This window comes from Abramis brama (assembly GCF_963993115.1).
Source record: "Abramis brama genome assembly, chromosome: 19".
Classification (NCBI taxonomy): Eukaryota; Metazoa; Chordata; class Actinopteri; order Cypriniformes; family Leuciscidae; genus Abramis; species Abramis brama.
The window spans coordinates 23968353-23985669 of NC_139981.1; positions in this window are offsets into that span (position 1 = coordinate 23968353).

The window sequence follows — 17317 nt, forward strand, 5'->3', positions numbered from 1 at the left end:
GATCACGTCAAGGATCAACCAAATTTCCACATGCATCTTGAAAAGCGGATGTTTTGGAAAGTGCTGCGTCAAGTTTTTGTGCCATCTAGTGGTTTAGAGGAGAATAAATAATGCGCATTTTACCCCAGTGCGCCTTTAGCGCTGTTTTACTGTCTTTCTGATCAAATAAATGTAGGCTTGGTGAGCATAAGAGACTTTTTCTTTTTTTTGACTTAAAAAACATTGTTGTTGTTGTGTTTTTTTAACCCAACCGTTGGGTTACGCATATCGGGTCATTATGTTGGATTATTTTCCAAAAATGTTGGGTCATTTTGAAAATCGTTGGGTAATTTCAAGTAATAACCCGGCTGTTTGGTTAAATACGATTTATAAATGGTACTACAATAAATAAATGGTACTGCAATAAATAAAGAAAATAATAGCGTATTAACTATAGCCACACTTAACAAAATGTTCTACATTAGTTAATGTGTTAGGGTACCATGTCAAATTATTTTTTACAGCAGTTATTAAGCTATTTAATTTTTCAACATAATATTGTTCAATACTAATTCATGGTTGCTAATATTATAAATGAACATAGGCCTAACTAATGTTGATTTATACAACTTAAATTGTTAAAAACTGAACAAGCAAAAATAATTTATTAAGTATAATAAATGCTATATAAAAAAGCACATGTAATAAACTAGGAGGGCAGTATTTCCACAAAAGAAGTTATAGCCTATGTTAATTAAATTGTTAAGGATCTGGTATTGTTATATTTGGAAACGAAACCCTTACGCCTAGTCACTCTTCCCGGATGATCTGAGGGTTGTCTCTGTGAACCTTCTTACTCCATGAATGTTATAGCTCTGACCTCTTCGCATCCTCTCTCCTCCCAGCATCGTTTCTTCCCTACCCTTCAGATTCTCCCTGTCCTCATCCTCAGGCAGCTGCCCCCCTGCGTGCCCGTGTGGCTGTGATTAATTCAGCTGGGCTCTGGGAGTTGCTCACGATGAGAGAAATTTACGCAGCTAACGGCAGATCAGCTGTTCAGCGGTGTCCTGCACGGGAAGGAGGACCATGCGGCACACATGATAAATAACAACTGATGAGGTAAAAAAAAAAAAGAGGACACAAGAGAGAAGTACGGATGAATGTGATGAGCAAAAAAGGTTTCAGCGTCCCTCAGTGCCCACCTCGTGTCTCTGGAGATCTGATTCTACCACACAGAATTATTGATGAAGCACATAGCAGAAAACAACACACTTATGAAGACACTAGGAAACTGCAGGTACCTGGAAGGGAAACAAAGCATAATGAGAGAAAAAGACTGTTAAAACCTTTATGAAAGTCTCACTGAAAATTACCAAGCACAAAAATGCTGTATGGTCGTTATGGTCAAAAATGCTGTATGATAACGTTAAGCGCACCAGAATGAAATATAATATTCAGAAGTAAACAGCATAGCTGAATTCAGTTAACATCCACAAATGAATAAGCACGTTGATTCAGGGAGCAGTGCAAAGTGCCCGTGCAAAATCAGTTTTTGTGAGCTGATCGCTGAACAAAAAAGTTCAGGAGATATTTCTTAGCGATGGCTGATTTCAACAGTTTCAATATGATAAAAAATAACTTTTATATTGATTCAATGGATTAATTGCATTTTGTAAAAAAAAGTCATGAATTTATTGCATTTTTGGGGGGAAATAATCAGTTTTTATAATAAATCTTTGAAAATCAAAATCTGGATTTGAATTTTTTGTGTTATTATAACCTAAAGATGCTATGTGAAAGTTTGAAACAGAAAATAGTGGTTTTCATCTTGCCGCTTTCTTGGTAAAGAAAACACATTTTTACTCAAATTAATCAAAATGGATTTATCACGTTCTGGAACCAAACTATAATATTCAGAAGTAAACAGTGTAGCTGACTGAGTGTTTTATGTCAGAATGTTTATTTTTAAACCACAACCTTCTTGGGGCTTCTTTGACCGATACAACCCTCTAATGTCAGAATGTTTATTTTTAAACCACAACCTTCTAAAAATTATATATTTAACGATATCTTTTGCATTTCTCATCCAAACAACGTCAAACTTGGCACTGCACTTACTCGTGCCCGTAGCAAGACACCTGTCGAATTTGAAATCCATCGGACTAATGGTTCGAGAGATATGCGGTTAACAGACACACACACACACACACACACTGAAGGTACATACAGATGTCAATCTTCCTCTGAGTCCTTGTGTCGGAATTAAGAGTTTCTGACTCCATTTAATAGAGGTAGCAATATCTGCAATAGCAGTCTTGATGGTACTTGGTAAAAAGATGCTGTTAAACAAATGTTTAAGATATACTTATTATTCATCAGGGATTTCATGTTTAATTATATTTAAGATAAAAGTTGCAATATTTTGAGTAATTAGTCACAGAAAATGATTATGCATTTATATATTTATTTTATAATGATGTATATTTTATTGATTAACAGCTCTAAAAAAATAAAATAAAACATAACATAAAGATAACATAAAACATAACATAACTGCAATGATATTATTGATCTGACTATACTGATGCTGCTGTATGAGAACTGAACTGAGATGGACAATATATATATATATATATTTTTTTTTTTTTTTTGCAGAACTGCTTTATAGATGATATGAACTAATTTAATAATTTATGATCTTTACAACAGAACTGAATCAACACTGAACTGACTCATCTGAACAACAACCGAAATGCATCATTTTCACTGTAAAGCTGCTGGAAACAATCTGTATTGTAAAGCGCTATAAATAAAGGTTAAAAAACAAGAGCCATTGAAGTCAGAGTCATAGCTGTGTGGGTATAAGTGCAGCCCTTAACATTTCAAAGTAGTTATCAAGCAAATTAATAAATAAATTCTCACTCTCAAACTGTAAGCCATCGATTTGATATCAAAATTCTCAATCACAGAGAAGCCACATGCAAACCCACAGAACACATCAAGAAACATGCATTTGATCTGAATTGTTCAGCTTATTATAGTAGGCTATTATTAGCAAGAAAAGAGCTTGTGACAAAAGGCCAAGAGTAATCAGAGACTACTGCACTAATGAACAGAAATATCTTGAAAGCACAGTGAAGCAAGGACAGGGGGCTCGTCGAAGCATGCAGCCCAGTTTGAATAGAGATGAATGGCTCCATATATCATTAACCCTGCCAAGGAGCAAATAGCAGTCAGGCAAAACAAAAGACCACAGGTTTCTGACACTATTCATTACATTTGCAATATTAACCGCTGCGTAATCTCTATGTGGTATAGAGAACTGCAGTAAAGAGAAGTGAAAAGTGCACTGAATAGATACTTTATCAATAAATGATACCACACTAGGGGATTCTGGGAGGCTCTGCTCTCAATTTAAAAGTTCATCATCTTGTGACAGCAAGAGAATGTGCATGCAAGTTCTGAGATCTCTTTTGTCTTGTTCATTACACAACCCTCCACATTTAAATCCCATCAGTGCTGAATATTCTTTATCTCAATTGTAACAGAAGCTGACCTTTCCTATTTCTCAGAGAATAGTGATTAGAAATCAAATGGGATAGAGGAGCAGATGGCATTCTCCCATCAGTTCGGTAGCGAAAGGAAGCGTAGTAGGAAAGTTACGAGCATTTCATCATTGTTACCTCACTCTTATGAGCACATAATGGAGATGCCTTGGAGAGATTTCTGTTATCTATCTGAATGCCTTGCAATGGGCCATACAGAACATCTCGTAACCCTCATTCCCTGAAGGAGGGAACGGAGACGTAGTCGGACGTACCGACTGATTGGGATCACGCTTAGGGAGCCTGTCATCTTCGAGTATTGTTAAAATGAGCCAATGCATATTGGCGTGTGTGAATTGCATCACACGCTCCGCAGCGCGGGTATAAATACGGAAGTGGATGCATGCACCAGTTGTTTTTCGCTGAGGAGCCGAGCGGAGCCTGGAGTCAGTGGTGGTCCAGCAAAAGTGGCGACGAGACTACTCCTCCGTTCGCTCCTTCAGGGAACGAGGGTTACATACGTAACCGAGACGTTCCCTTTCAGTATGGTCATACCGAAAGTATGGTATACCGACTGATTGGGATCCCCATTAAAACTAGAGCTGCCACCTTCCAGTGCCTAGACAAAAGCCTCCTGTTCCTCCCTCATATTGAGGTGGACAGGGCTTAGGCCAGGAAAGTCACTGCTGTTCCACAGGACCACTGGGAAAGCGGTAACCTTTCGTTGGAAGGAATAAACTGCGGAAGCCACATCCTGCCCGTAGGGAGGTAACATGTGGAGAATAACACATATGAACTGATCGAATTGCCGGGCAGTACAACATATGGAATGTCACTGAGGTGGCTCCAGCCAATACCAGGGGGGAGACGCAACCAGTCAGCGACGGCAGAGCAGGCTCTGCCAAGGGAAGACACGGGCTCGCCGCAGGGAGCCGTACCATGGAAGAATACACATATGGGATCGCTGTAGATATGAATGCACATATGGGATCTCTCGGCCCTCGGCCTCGTCCTGCTCTCCACATACCCCCATCGCCCCTCGCAGGCTGGGGGGGTACCCACAAGACTGCGCTCTAGGGGAGAGAGAAAAAATAAAATAAAAATAAAATCTTGGTCTGGTTCCCACAACGCACTGCCATCTGGCCCTCGACCAGCTGGGCGATCTTCTCTGCGAAGCCTGGCGGTGACGCTGGACAGCCCTCGGTGGATGGCTCGACACTCCTCCGCTGCCTGGTGGACGCCGATGGCTCCTCCGAATACGGGCAGAAGGCAGGAGTCCCCCATTCCCTGCTCCTCCCCATCATGGCGGATGGCAACAGGCTCCGGCCCAAGGCGAACGGCAGCGGTGACTCCGCTCCCTCACGGACGGCAGCCGCCCCCTTGACCTGACGATCAAGTCATGCTTCCCCAGGGATTTGGATCCACTGCATCATGATGTGCGTTAATACAAAGGCAACATACATTTTGAGGGTGGAGGGAGACAGCCCTCGCTCCGACTCATCTTGCAGGAAAGAAAGCACAGAAGTGATCGAACACCTTCGGGGGGCTTCTCGTGAGAAGAACACCAACAACGAATAGGTTCCACTTCAAGTCGTAAGCAAGCCTCACTTTTTTGAGGGAATATCTACGATCATTTTGAGGTAGACACCTGAACCTCCACATCAAGACATAGAGTTTTCAGAGGTCTGGCGCGGGTGACAACGGTGCCCCGTCCCTGAGATGTCTCAGAGGAATGGGTCAGGAAGGGGCTGTCGAGAGGAGCACAAGTTCGGGGGAACCAGGTCCAGTTGGGCCATTAAGGGGCAACTAAGAAGACCTGCTCCTTCTCCTTCCTGACTTAGCACAGTGTTGTGCAAGAAGGTTCACTGGGGAAACGCATTTTTGCGTAGGCCCTGGGGCCAGCTGTATTCCAGTGTCTCCGTGTCGAGGGTCTTCCACTCGGTCAGGGAGTAAACAACTGGCAAAGGGACGAGTTCTGGGAGGCAAACAGATGTGGCCCCGAAGAGATCCCAGAACAGCTGGACCACCTGAGGATGGAGTCTCCACTCTCCTCAGCCACAGGCTGTCGTGAGGCCTCGTCGGCAGCACGATTGAGCAGGCCGGAACTTAAAGTGGAAGAAGCAACCTCAGAAGCTTCTGACTCCATAGGAGGAGGTGGCGGGCGAGTTGCGACATGCGAGGGAAGCGTAGCGCGACGGTTGCTGTACTGAGCAGTGCAGGCTTGCTGAGCAGCGGCATCAAGCAAGGTGGACTGCTAGTAACTCGAGGCAAAGGATGCCAATGCAGTTGGAGGCTTGCCCAGACCCCCGTTCCTGCATGCCCGTTATACGTGGCCCCTCATCTAGTGTTAGCAGATACTTGTTTCTAGGGGCGTCTGGCCCGGAGAAGCAAAAGGTCTGAACACAGCTGAGAGTTTGGCGGCAGGCCGGGTGTTTGTCACACGGAGCATGCCACTCAGCCACAGCTACCTCGGGACTCTGCCATGAACCCAGTGCTGAAGTGGTCTTCATATGGAGGAAGCTGACCTATATGTGGCTGCTTCTGCCATATGCCCCAGGAGCCTCTGAAAAGTTTCAGTGGGACACTTTCTCACTTCGGTCTAGCACCAACCAGACACGTTCCTGCTGAGGGACGTGTAGACCAAGTCCACCTCCAAACCGGAAAAGAGATCCTCAGTCCGTGGATGAGTTTACTCTTCCCCAGTTGACCTGAAGACCCAACTGGCTATGTAGCACTCGAAGGGAGGGACTTGTACTGAGACTTCGACCCCTCGAACGCAAGAACACAGACATGGCCTGCGTTGCGGAAGGGTAGAGATCTGAAGTATGCGTCCTTCAGGTCGAACGCTGCAGACCATTCTTGGGGACGGAGCATTGGGAATGCGTTTCTGTGTTTGCAACTTGAACAGAAGCTTTGAAAAGGGCCAGAATCAAGGTCCAAGATGGTCATAATTCACCAGTACTTGAGTACAATGAAGCACGGGCTACAGAAGCCGGACTTCATATCGGCTGGAGGGACGGCTCAATCGCATCCTTTGTCAGTAGGAATGCGATGACCGCACGCACGACAGACGCACATTCGGTGAACACTGAAGTGCAACGAATAGCGCTGAGCATGGGCGGACGCCGGGCAAACTGAATCGTCTAGCCGAGTCTGCTGGTACAGAGGAACCGGCTGGATCGGTCGGGAGCACCTTCTAGTGCTTCAACGGACCGACCCAGGGGGACCAAGGGCACCACAGACATACTCAGGGTGAGGCAGCGAGGTAGAGAACAGGGTACCAGCTCGGAAGACCCGAAGGCGGCCCGAAGCGGGGTCTGAGTGTGTAGTGCAACACCTGCCTCTACATGACGGCAGAGAGTGCGTTAACCAAACCCAGTGTGAACCACAGATTCCTGACAACACCTTCTATTCAGGTTAAATTCAAACAGACAAACATGATTTCCTACAAAACTGAGCAAACACAAACATAATCATTTTTCTCACTGAGTTTAGCCCTCGATATTTAAGACAAAAAGGTTGCGGCAAGTCATGAATAAAAATGTATTATAATAATAATAATAATAATAAAAAAATTAATTAATAAAAAAAGGATTCATTCTTTAATTAATGGTTTACACATGATTTCCTACAAAACTGAGCAAAAACAAACATGTCTTAAATATTGAGGGATAAACTCAAACTAAGAATTGGTATATATGTACTGCGGGAAAAATAAAATAAAATAAAATAAAATAAAATAAAATAAAATAAAATAAAATAAAGATAATACATAAATGGTTTACAAAATATTTCCTACAAAACTGAGCAAACACAAACAAACTATTCTCACTGGATTTAGGCCTCAAAATTTAACACATATGTAATTATTGCGGCAAAAACAAGCATGAATTTCATACAAAAGCAACAAAACTGACCAAACAAACAAACTATTCTTACTGAATTTATCCATTTGATATTTAAGACACACACGTACTATATAGCAGCAAAAAAAAGCACTAACATAATAAAATATAAAATAAAATAAACAGAGCAATTCCAATAGGGTCCTCACACCATCAGTTCTCGGGCCCTATTAAATAAAATAAAATACAAAAGTAAATAGAAACTAAATAAATTAATGATTTCCACATGATTTTCTACAAAACTAAGCAAACACAAACATATAAACTACTCTCACTGAATTTTACACTTATATGTATTGATTAGTTTGAACCCTAGAGCAAACAATCAATCATACCAACCTTCAAGGAAGGTTTCTCAAATCATGAACTCAAGAATGCCCTGGTAACAAAGAAAACACAGTTACAACAAATCAGAAATCATCTAACTCAGTTGAAACTCGCAAGCTGGTTCAGGTTTTCAGCTTTACCAGGTTTAGACCAGAAAAAAAAAAAAAAAAAAAAAATTGTGTGGAAGTTATAGGCTCATGGTTTATGAATGATCAGTATTTTTGTTGTGCTGGTAGAGATGTTCTTGTGGGGATTGCTAATATTGAATTCAGTAATGAATGTCTGTGAAGATGTTTACGAGCAGTGATTAATCTTCAGGGCTTCATGGTGAAGTGAGTCATGGGCATCTGAAGTTGAGCAGGCGAGAGTACAGATGTCTGGAGGGGAGAGAATAAACCAGCTTTTCCAGGCAATGACAACAGAAACATTTTTTGTGCCAAAGCTAAATTAAAGATGGACCTTCGGTTTCATTGCCTAGCGAGTCAAAATAGCTCCTACCAGACAATTTTCTCAATCAAACACTGTTGTTTGATGTTTTTCATTCTTTCTTTTTTTATAGAGAAAGTCAAAAATGGGTGTTTCTATCATTTAAGGCTCTTGAATAAATGTTGTTCTTTAAATGTTCCGAGGTAATGAAGAAACTGAAGTTTCAAAAAACAGTCGAAACTACATCCATAAGTATCACACAAGTCACTTTCTGAGGACTGTCAGGGTAATTTGTGTACTGTAACACATGTCTTGAGATGCCAGGGTAAGAAAAGGCTTACCAGGTGAATTTATTCATTGATAAAAGCTGTCACTGCAGTGACTTATCAGGTCAGACGGTACATCTAATCACTGTTGTATGAGAAACATGTCAGCAGTGGTTAATTAGCATGCTAAATCAGCCTGTGCTGTGCTGAAATACTCACGGGATATTTTGTCCTCTTAAAAATATACAGACAGGCAATGCTTCCAGAAGCAGAGAATGTATGAATTTAGCTGTTAAGTCAGAGCACATAGGATAATCGCCAAAGCTAGACAAACTTGTATATACGTATTAAAAACATATTTTGTATCAGATTGTGTATAGGTTTTTTTTTATTGTGGAATTATAAATGCAATGGAAATTACAAAAAATTATGGGTATTTACTAAATATATATATATATATATATATATATATATATATATATATATATATATATATATATATATATATATGAGAGAGAGAGAGAGAGAGAGAGAGAGAGAGAGAGAGAGAGAGAGAGAGAGAGACAGACAGATAGTGTAACGATGAGGCAGGAACGAAGCAGAGAGAGAATCCACATGCAAGCACTACTTTAATAAAACAAACAGGTAATCCAGGGCAAACAACAGAATATGGAACTCAGGACAGGAACAAGGAAAAGTTAACAGCAAACAGCTACAACAACCGATAAACAACAACTGAAGCACAGAGGTTTAAATGCACAGGCAAACAAGCTAAACAAGATAACAAGGGGGCGGGGCTAATTAGAAACACCTGGAGAGACTAATAAACAAGAAAAACTACAAAGGACTACAAAACATGGCACAGAACAGGAAATAACAAAAGTCCACACAAGACAAGGAGAACACAAGACAGGAATCATGATAGATAGATAGATAGATAGATAGATAGATAGATAGATAGATAGATAGATAGATAGATAGATAGATAGATAGATAGATAAAAATAAAAAAATATATAAATAAAAATAAAAAATAAAAAAAACAGCCAAAAAATGATTATAAGATGCTTTTATAATTTATTATGACGCTGCACAATAATCATAAAATAACGAACATTTGTTCTACTTACTTTTTATGTTAACACCCTATATGTATTACTTATCAAGCCTGTACTTTCACATCTGTACATATAAAAGCATATTGAAAAAAAATCCCATAATTGCAGTAATTTTCAGGGTTAATTTTAGGCCTTTTAAATTCAACAAAAAACACGAAACTTTGTAATTAAGTGAAAACCAGATGCATGTCATTTTACATACTCTTTGTACAGGATTTCACGTTAAAGACAAGGGTCAAAGAGAGGGTGGAAAATTATAGTGGTTACTAACAAAACGACGTATGGTTGCTAATAGTATGTAAATTCTGAAGGCATAAGCTTTCATGTGAATATAAAATAACCAGAAGCTACTAGGCAAGGGATCGACCCTCACCACTGGAGGAGCCAGAATACGAATAAATGAGTGTGAAGCAGTGTGTTATCAACTCTCACACAGAGAGAACTGCAATCTTGACCCAATTATACAGCCACACTTATCAGAGGCTGTATGTGAACTCGCACCAGAATCTCTGCCCACAGCCACCGAGTCAGTGGACAAAGAGAATGATAGCAGAGAGAGAACAAGTATTCTACTGAATAACATTCTGCTTTCCTTTTCAAAATTGACCCCCATTTACTTTCTTAAAGCATGTTTCTGGTCTTATTGAGGACAGTTCACTAGTGCATTTTCGTAATCTTTTAAATCTAAATCTAAATCTACTTGCTCTCATGGCTCTGTATGAAAAAGAAAAGTCACTGGCAAAGCAATTTAATAGAATGAGGTTTTGAGATTTATTTTTTGACACATTTACCTTATTTTTATTCTTCTCAGGTTAGGCAGGTTATCTGACCTAAATTATAAGCACTTTAAAGTACTTACAATCAGACAGCAGTCTTCTCTGTGGTCTGTTCTGGCCAGAGCCGTCGCAATGGGGTAGGCAAGGTAGGCAGCTGCCTAGGGCCCCCAGCTGTAGGGGGCCCCCGAAGGCCGCACGGTCGTTTAGGTTGTGTATCTGCGCCATAGACTGTAAAAAAATCTGTCTGTGCCAATTGATAATTCATGACTCTTAAAATGCACCAGAATACAAGAAATCATATCTGAATTTTAAAAATTTTCCTGAGGGACGACTTGGGACCTCACTTCACTCTTTTGCCTAGGGCCCCCAAATATCTTGAAACGGCCCTGGTTCTGGCTCAATGTCATAAATCAATGCCCCAGGAGGCAGATTTTGTTATACAAATAGAAATCAATTTATTGGTTATAATAACTATACTGCAAATATTCTATATAAGTTAAAGTACAAATAAACGTTTTTCAATCAAGAAGCTCTTCACGTGGTCACGAAGCAGCAGCATCTGATGCCACTGTCGTCGTCACAGATATTTGCACATAAATTAGTGACCTCCCCAAATGAGGTCATCCACGGGAACACCCCCTTTAAAAAGGCCTGTTTTGTGTTCTCCTCCGCATTTAGTGAGCTCATCCCCTTTTGTTTGAATCACTTTTCATCCACAGTAACATACTTAACACATAATAGTTATAAAGTTGCTATAATACATGGTTTCTTCTCTACTTTGAGCATGAACAAGTTATCTATAAAGTGACATGTATATCTCTTTGACCTCAAATTCAGCTCTGTACAGCCGTTTCTGCACTTGCACACACATATAAATCTGCAATGCCTAACAGTACAACTGGATGAATACTACAAAACATCATACAAATGTTATATTCACTGTATGATAAATAAAATACACATGTAACTGTTAAAGGCAGGGTAGGTAGGAATGGTCTAAAAAAATTCTTTTTCAAATTTGTTTAAACTTTATGTACATATCAATACATAATTAAAATGTAAGTACTCTGAAAAAGAAAGTATAAAAATCGAGTGTCTGTAGACCTCTCAGGACTGTTTTAAAGACAGTTCATTATTTCCATTCACTCCACCCCCTCCCTTCTGGGCTCCTTCCAAAGCCACGCCCCCAAAACACATGAACGCGCGACTCCAACCGCTGAGCTGAAGACGCATTATTTACCTGAGACAAGCAGAGAGGAAGGAGCACAGTGCATGTAGTGACATCATGTCAGAATCACATGTAATAAAAAAATCTAACGCTAATTGCTTATGAATATAAACAAATAAGATGTATTTTAGTACTCACTATCAAGCTAGCATATTGATATTGGTAAATTTAAAATATATATTTTTTGATTCGCTAACGAGCTAGTTATATAAGCTAAAAACAGGTTGCATTGATACACTTTTTTACATTACCATCAGTAATATTGTGATGAAGATGAATTTCGTGTAAGATTCATAACATATATGGTGTTCTGCATGTAGGGGTGGGAGATATTGACAAAAATGAATATCTCGATATTTTTTTCCAATATCTAGATATTGATATTCAGGCGATATTTTTGCCATCCTTCAAAGAAATGTGAGCAAACTGGCAAAGAAGGTCCAGTTGGTCTTTTGACTTGCTGCATTTGACCTATATTATACTAGGCTATAGAAAAAAACAATAAAGGAGCTAACTAAACAGAATCTGTGGCAGCCCCTACTTTTTCCACTTACAAAAAAAACAACAAAAAAACTTAACTAGGCACTTCTTGCAACAGTGATTATTAAATCAAACAACAATATGGTTGATGATCAATTCAAAGTAAAAAAAAAAATAACATTTTCAAAACGGTATAAATCCATTCATTTTTCCCCCAAAACGCTATAAATCCATCTTTTTTTTTTTTTTTTCTAAATTTATGGTTTGTCTTTTTAAAAAAGTTTTTGTCTTTTATTTTTCGTGTTTGCATTTATGAAGAAAAAACAATATTACTTGACAGTTCTCCATTATGGACGCGAGCGCTCTGAAAGCTGCACTAAGACTTTCAAACTTTAACAGAGACCTCAAAACAGAAAGCACAAAGCCTTTCTTTAAAACGAATTTCGTTTTGTATTAATTGTATCTTAATTTTAATATATTTTTTTTTTCATTAATTCATTAATATTTTCATTCCTGGATTAAATACATAAAGTAAATATAGGCTATCAATCACAACATAAGGTGCTTGAACTGGAGATTATATCATCGTGAACCGAACCGTAGCCTCGCCTCACAGGCCTAAAAAATGTGGAATATATTTACAGAAATCTGGTTCTAAACAAAACCATCCAAAACAAAATAAAACTATGTAGCCTAATAAATGTGCATTTCTCCGGTGCATGCGTTCACTAGCCTACTGCGAAGATCGCGAGTCAAATATCGTCAACTTCATCTTTGCAGCCGACACAGAAATTAATAAACAATTAAAATGTCTTATTGCAATATTTTACACATTCATAATCATTACTTTTGCTGGTTCTTTGAGGCAGCTTTTTAGGTTTATGGCGTTTTGGAAAAGAGCTCTTCACGTACAAACATCGTTTCACCAAGGCACAGCAGCCCTTCAGCACATAAGAACAAAAAGAGAAAAAGCACGGACTTACTAATTACGAAACTTTGATGTGGTTGAACAGGTGAAACAGTCACAAATTCCTCTGCAACTCAAACATTCTCAGTACGAGTTATGAAGGAAGAGAACAGCATTACAGTTTTCAACGCGTCCTCCTTTGATTGCTGTGTTGTGACTGGAAAAGTGCATGCAGGAGCACATGCGCAAAATGTAGGTTTGTAAAATGTCCTTTTGTAAAATAAAAAATAATTTTAGGGCGAAGCAGAGGAGGTCGTGCAAGAGGCCGTGGCGTGCAACTAGGGTCCGAGGAAGTAGAGGCTGAGGACGGGGTGGTCGCTGGAAAGCCACGATGATATTGACACGCGTTTTATTTCTTTGATTATCCAAAGACTTTTTGTTCATTACCTTTTCTTGTACTGTCTTCTTTTTTTGCCTTGTTTGCCTTCACTAACTGCATGCCGGTAATGTGAATTTTGATTGCTCTTTCTCTGCCATTGTTTTGCTATTCCTAGGTTCCGTGCCTCTCGAATTCCTCAAATCAAACGTGCGCGCGCAAGTGGGCAGATCCCGTGGCAAAAGGGTGGCTGCCATGGTTGCGAGAGAGAGTGACAGTCGCCTAAGCCAATCCTTTGATTCGTCCCGAATCGAAATAATGAGCTGTGTTTAATACAGATTAAACGGTCTAGAGTCACTTGATTTTTATACTCTTTTTTTCAGAGTACTTACATTTTAATTATGTATTGATATATATAGAAAGTTTTAACAAATTTGGATCTTTTATTTTTATATAGTCCTACCTACCCTGCCTTTAAATCATTGCCCATAAGACCTATCCAGGAAATAAACAAAATAACAAAGCATATATTAGCTAAATACGTCAAACAATGAGGCAGGGTAATTGTATTCTTATGCATATTACACAACAATATGTAACTTATAAAAAACTATATTCTGGGGAAAAAAAACAGAATGGTCATAAATCCTTAAGGTCCTTGATATACTTCAAGAAAATTTAAAGAACAAACTGGTTTGACATTTTGAACAAATCCGGGCAAAACGAAGTTCGTTTGGTGTTTTTTTTTTTTGGAGTTCGAAACAGCTTGTCAAACTTTCTGGAAAAGTTCACCTTCAACCTAACATTGGTCTATTATGTAATAGGTAGGTGTAACTCTGAGGCTCCGCCTTCTTTGACATGGAAATCTTCTCCGGTTCTTTTATTTTTCTGTACAGTCCGTCGAGGTCTGACTTTCATGAGGAAAAACATGAATACACTGGAGAGCTGCTTTATAGTAGAAATTGAAGTTGTAATTCTACCTGAAAGAGACACTGACACTGTTTTTTCATGTCTAATACTGTAAAGTTGCTTGCTTTTAAACAATCTTTTGTATAAAGTCCTGTATAAATAAATGTGACGTCACGTGACTTTACTGGTGTGCTGCATTGCAGAGCTGTTGCAAACACATCCACATCGCTATGATCAGATGCTTTCTTATCTGCTGTTTTCTCACCGCTGTCATTTTTGTTGGATGTTTATTTTGTTGTTGAATGGAAAGGGCAGCGCATATTTACATAATGCTTCTCTCAGCGCTAGCGGCGTCAGGATGTCCGATAACAGTATACCGCTGGTCACGTATTCCGAACTACTTTTTACCCTTAAACAAAGAACGAAAAAGAATTTCATCATCGGGACCTTTAGTTTCTGTATTGCTTTTTTAAAGCTTTTTCCATATAATTGTGTATGTATAATTACACACTCTGTTACAAGCCCCTGCTCTTTTTTCCCCTTTCGCTTTTTTCTGAGCACAGTTGCCGATAGGATGGGGGTGGAGACTGATGATTTTTAAAACCTGAAGCTTCTGCCTATTTATGTTTACAATTCTTTGTTTTGTTACTTTTTGCTGTCAATAAATTGAATTTAATTTTGCTTAGATTAGATGTCTTAATGTCTTTTTGTGACTTGTTTTTCAATTTTCTGAATGGCTTTTTTATGTTGGTCCTTAATCTGGGTCGAAACAACTCTTAAAAATAAAGGTTTTAATATATATATATTTATTTATTTATTTATTTATTTTTATTTTTTTTCTTAGATGAAACACACTTACTTAGTTTGGAGCCAATCCCCAGATAAAAATTATTCACCCCAAATAAACTCAAACATTTCACGAAAACATTGAACCATTCTTCTTAGAAAAGAACATTTTAAATAATCTAAAGAACCCTTTTCCACTATAAAAAACCTTTTGTCCAATGGAAAGGTTCTATGGATGTTAAAGGTTCTTCATTAAACCGCAGATGCCTATAAAGAAGCTTTATTTTTAAGGGTGTACCAGCATGGCTACTGCTAAAGTCACAAATCCTCCTTACTTTCAAATCAGTCCACTAAACCGCCTGGCTTTATTCTGGTGTAACACTGGATTTTCACAATCTAATCAATTACGGATGGTTTAAATTGACTTTTCAGTTAACTTAAGAAAAACAAACAGAGCTACCATGATATCCAGCATTTAACAACCATGGCCTTTGTCCTTAGGGTTTACTTGCAGATTTAATTAACAAGCAGCCAGGGTAGGTTTGACGACAAAAAAGCCTCAGACATGGTCAAAAACACTGTTGAGCAAAGCAGCCCTGAATTAAACTCACAGAGACTGAGAGAAAGGTCCTGTCTAACCGGAGGCAAACAAAATCAAATCTCCTCAAACCAAAATAACAAACACTCTCACTTGGTTTTTAATGGAGCCAATCCCCACATAAAAATTATTTCAAATTCAAACATTTCACGTCTTCTGGAAAAAAAATAATTAACGTGCATAAGCAAACAACAAAATAGCTCTTGCAAAGCTATTACAGCTGTGTCTACATCAAAGCAATGATGTAAACACATGCATTTTAACCAAAATGGAAAAAAAGCCAAAGATATTTTCAGTTTACATATTACAGATAGGCTACTGGCATTTAAATCATTGAAGTGTCAACTTTTTCACAGATATTTCCTTGAAAGATGTAAAATATATTTTAATATAATTTTTTTTACAGGTGTCTTCAACATATGTTCACATTTATAGGATGAAGTTTCCAAAACAAATCATTACAATCGTTAAATCATTTAAAAAAGCTAACATTCAGCTACATTGTTCATTGTCAGTCCGATATTAAAACGTACTAAGTAAAATGACAATGTAATTTACAAGTATGACTCTAGTAATTATTTTAGTGCCGTGTCTCAAAGTATGCAAATACATTACTATTGTACTATATGGTTGATTAGACTTTTTGTTTAGAAGTTTTTCTGTTATATTCTTGCTGTGTCTCTGAAAAAGTTTGAAGACCCCAGGTCTATAAATAAAAAAAGGTAGATATGTTGGTCTTGGAAGAATCTTATCAGAAAAGTTTGAGTTTATATCGAAATCTCGGACTTTTGAATGAAGACTTTGCAACTTAGTAAGTCTCAGTTGATCTCATATCTTCTGGAGCTCTAGGAGAGTCTTTTCTCAAGAGCAAAAACTGTAAAACAATATCTGATATTTAAAAAATATCATTAGTGATTTTTCTCTCCTGTGGGTTGAGATGACTTAAATATTTAGATTTTTTATTATTATTCGGTCTCAGTGTTTTTAATTGACTAAAATAGTCAGGAACACCTTTTTGAGGTTAAAAGTTACTCCTTTCAACCCTTTCACAAAACTATTAACATTCATTTATTCAGAGCTGGAGGCGAAACAGTTGTTTCTCTTTTCTCTTCTGTGCAGATAAACGTTTGTTGGGTTTGGCAGTTTAATGTTCTGTGGAGTTTAAAAGAAACACATTAGCATGTCTGTTTTATATTCAAATGTTTGTACTAAACAGCAGTTGTGTTAATTGGTTATAGCTGGAGGAACGCCTGAGAGAACCTATAAGAACAGACCGTGTGAAATGACAAATAAGGACAACTGGGAGAAAACCTGCGTAAAAAATAACAGAAGAAGAGACGAATGGGGAATATAATGTTTTCCCAAGACATCACCCTTTCAAAACCATCCATTGGTGCATTTCTGTAAACTGGTTCAGATACATGTAAACTACATTTTAAGATACTTGGACAGCTGTGATAAACTTAAAGAGCATTTCCATATAATTTTATCTGCAAAAAACAAAATAAAACTTTATATTAAATCCAGAAGTGCTCGAGTAAAATACGCAGAATGTTGCATATTGTCCATGGTCTCCATCTGGATCCTTTTCTGACCTTTTCTGACATTGGGTTGATTACAATAGTTTGAGTCTTATAAATGTAAAAACTGCTGAAAATGTTTGGCTTACATTTTCAGAAAGACTATTTAAAA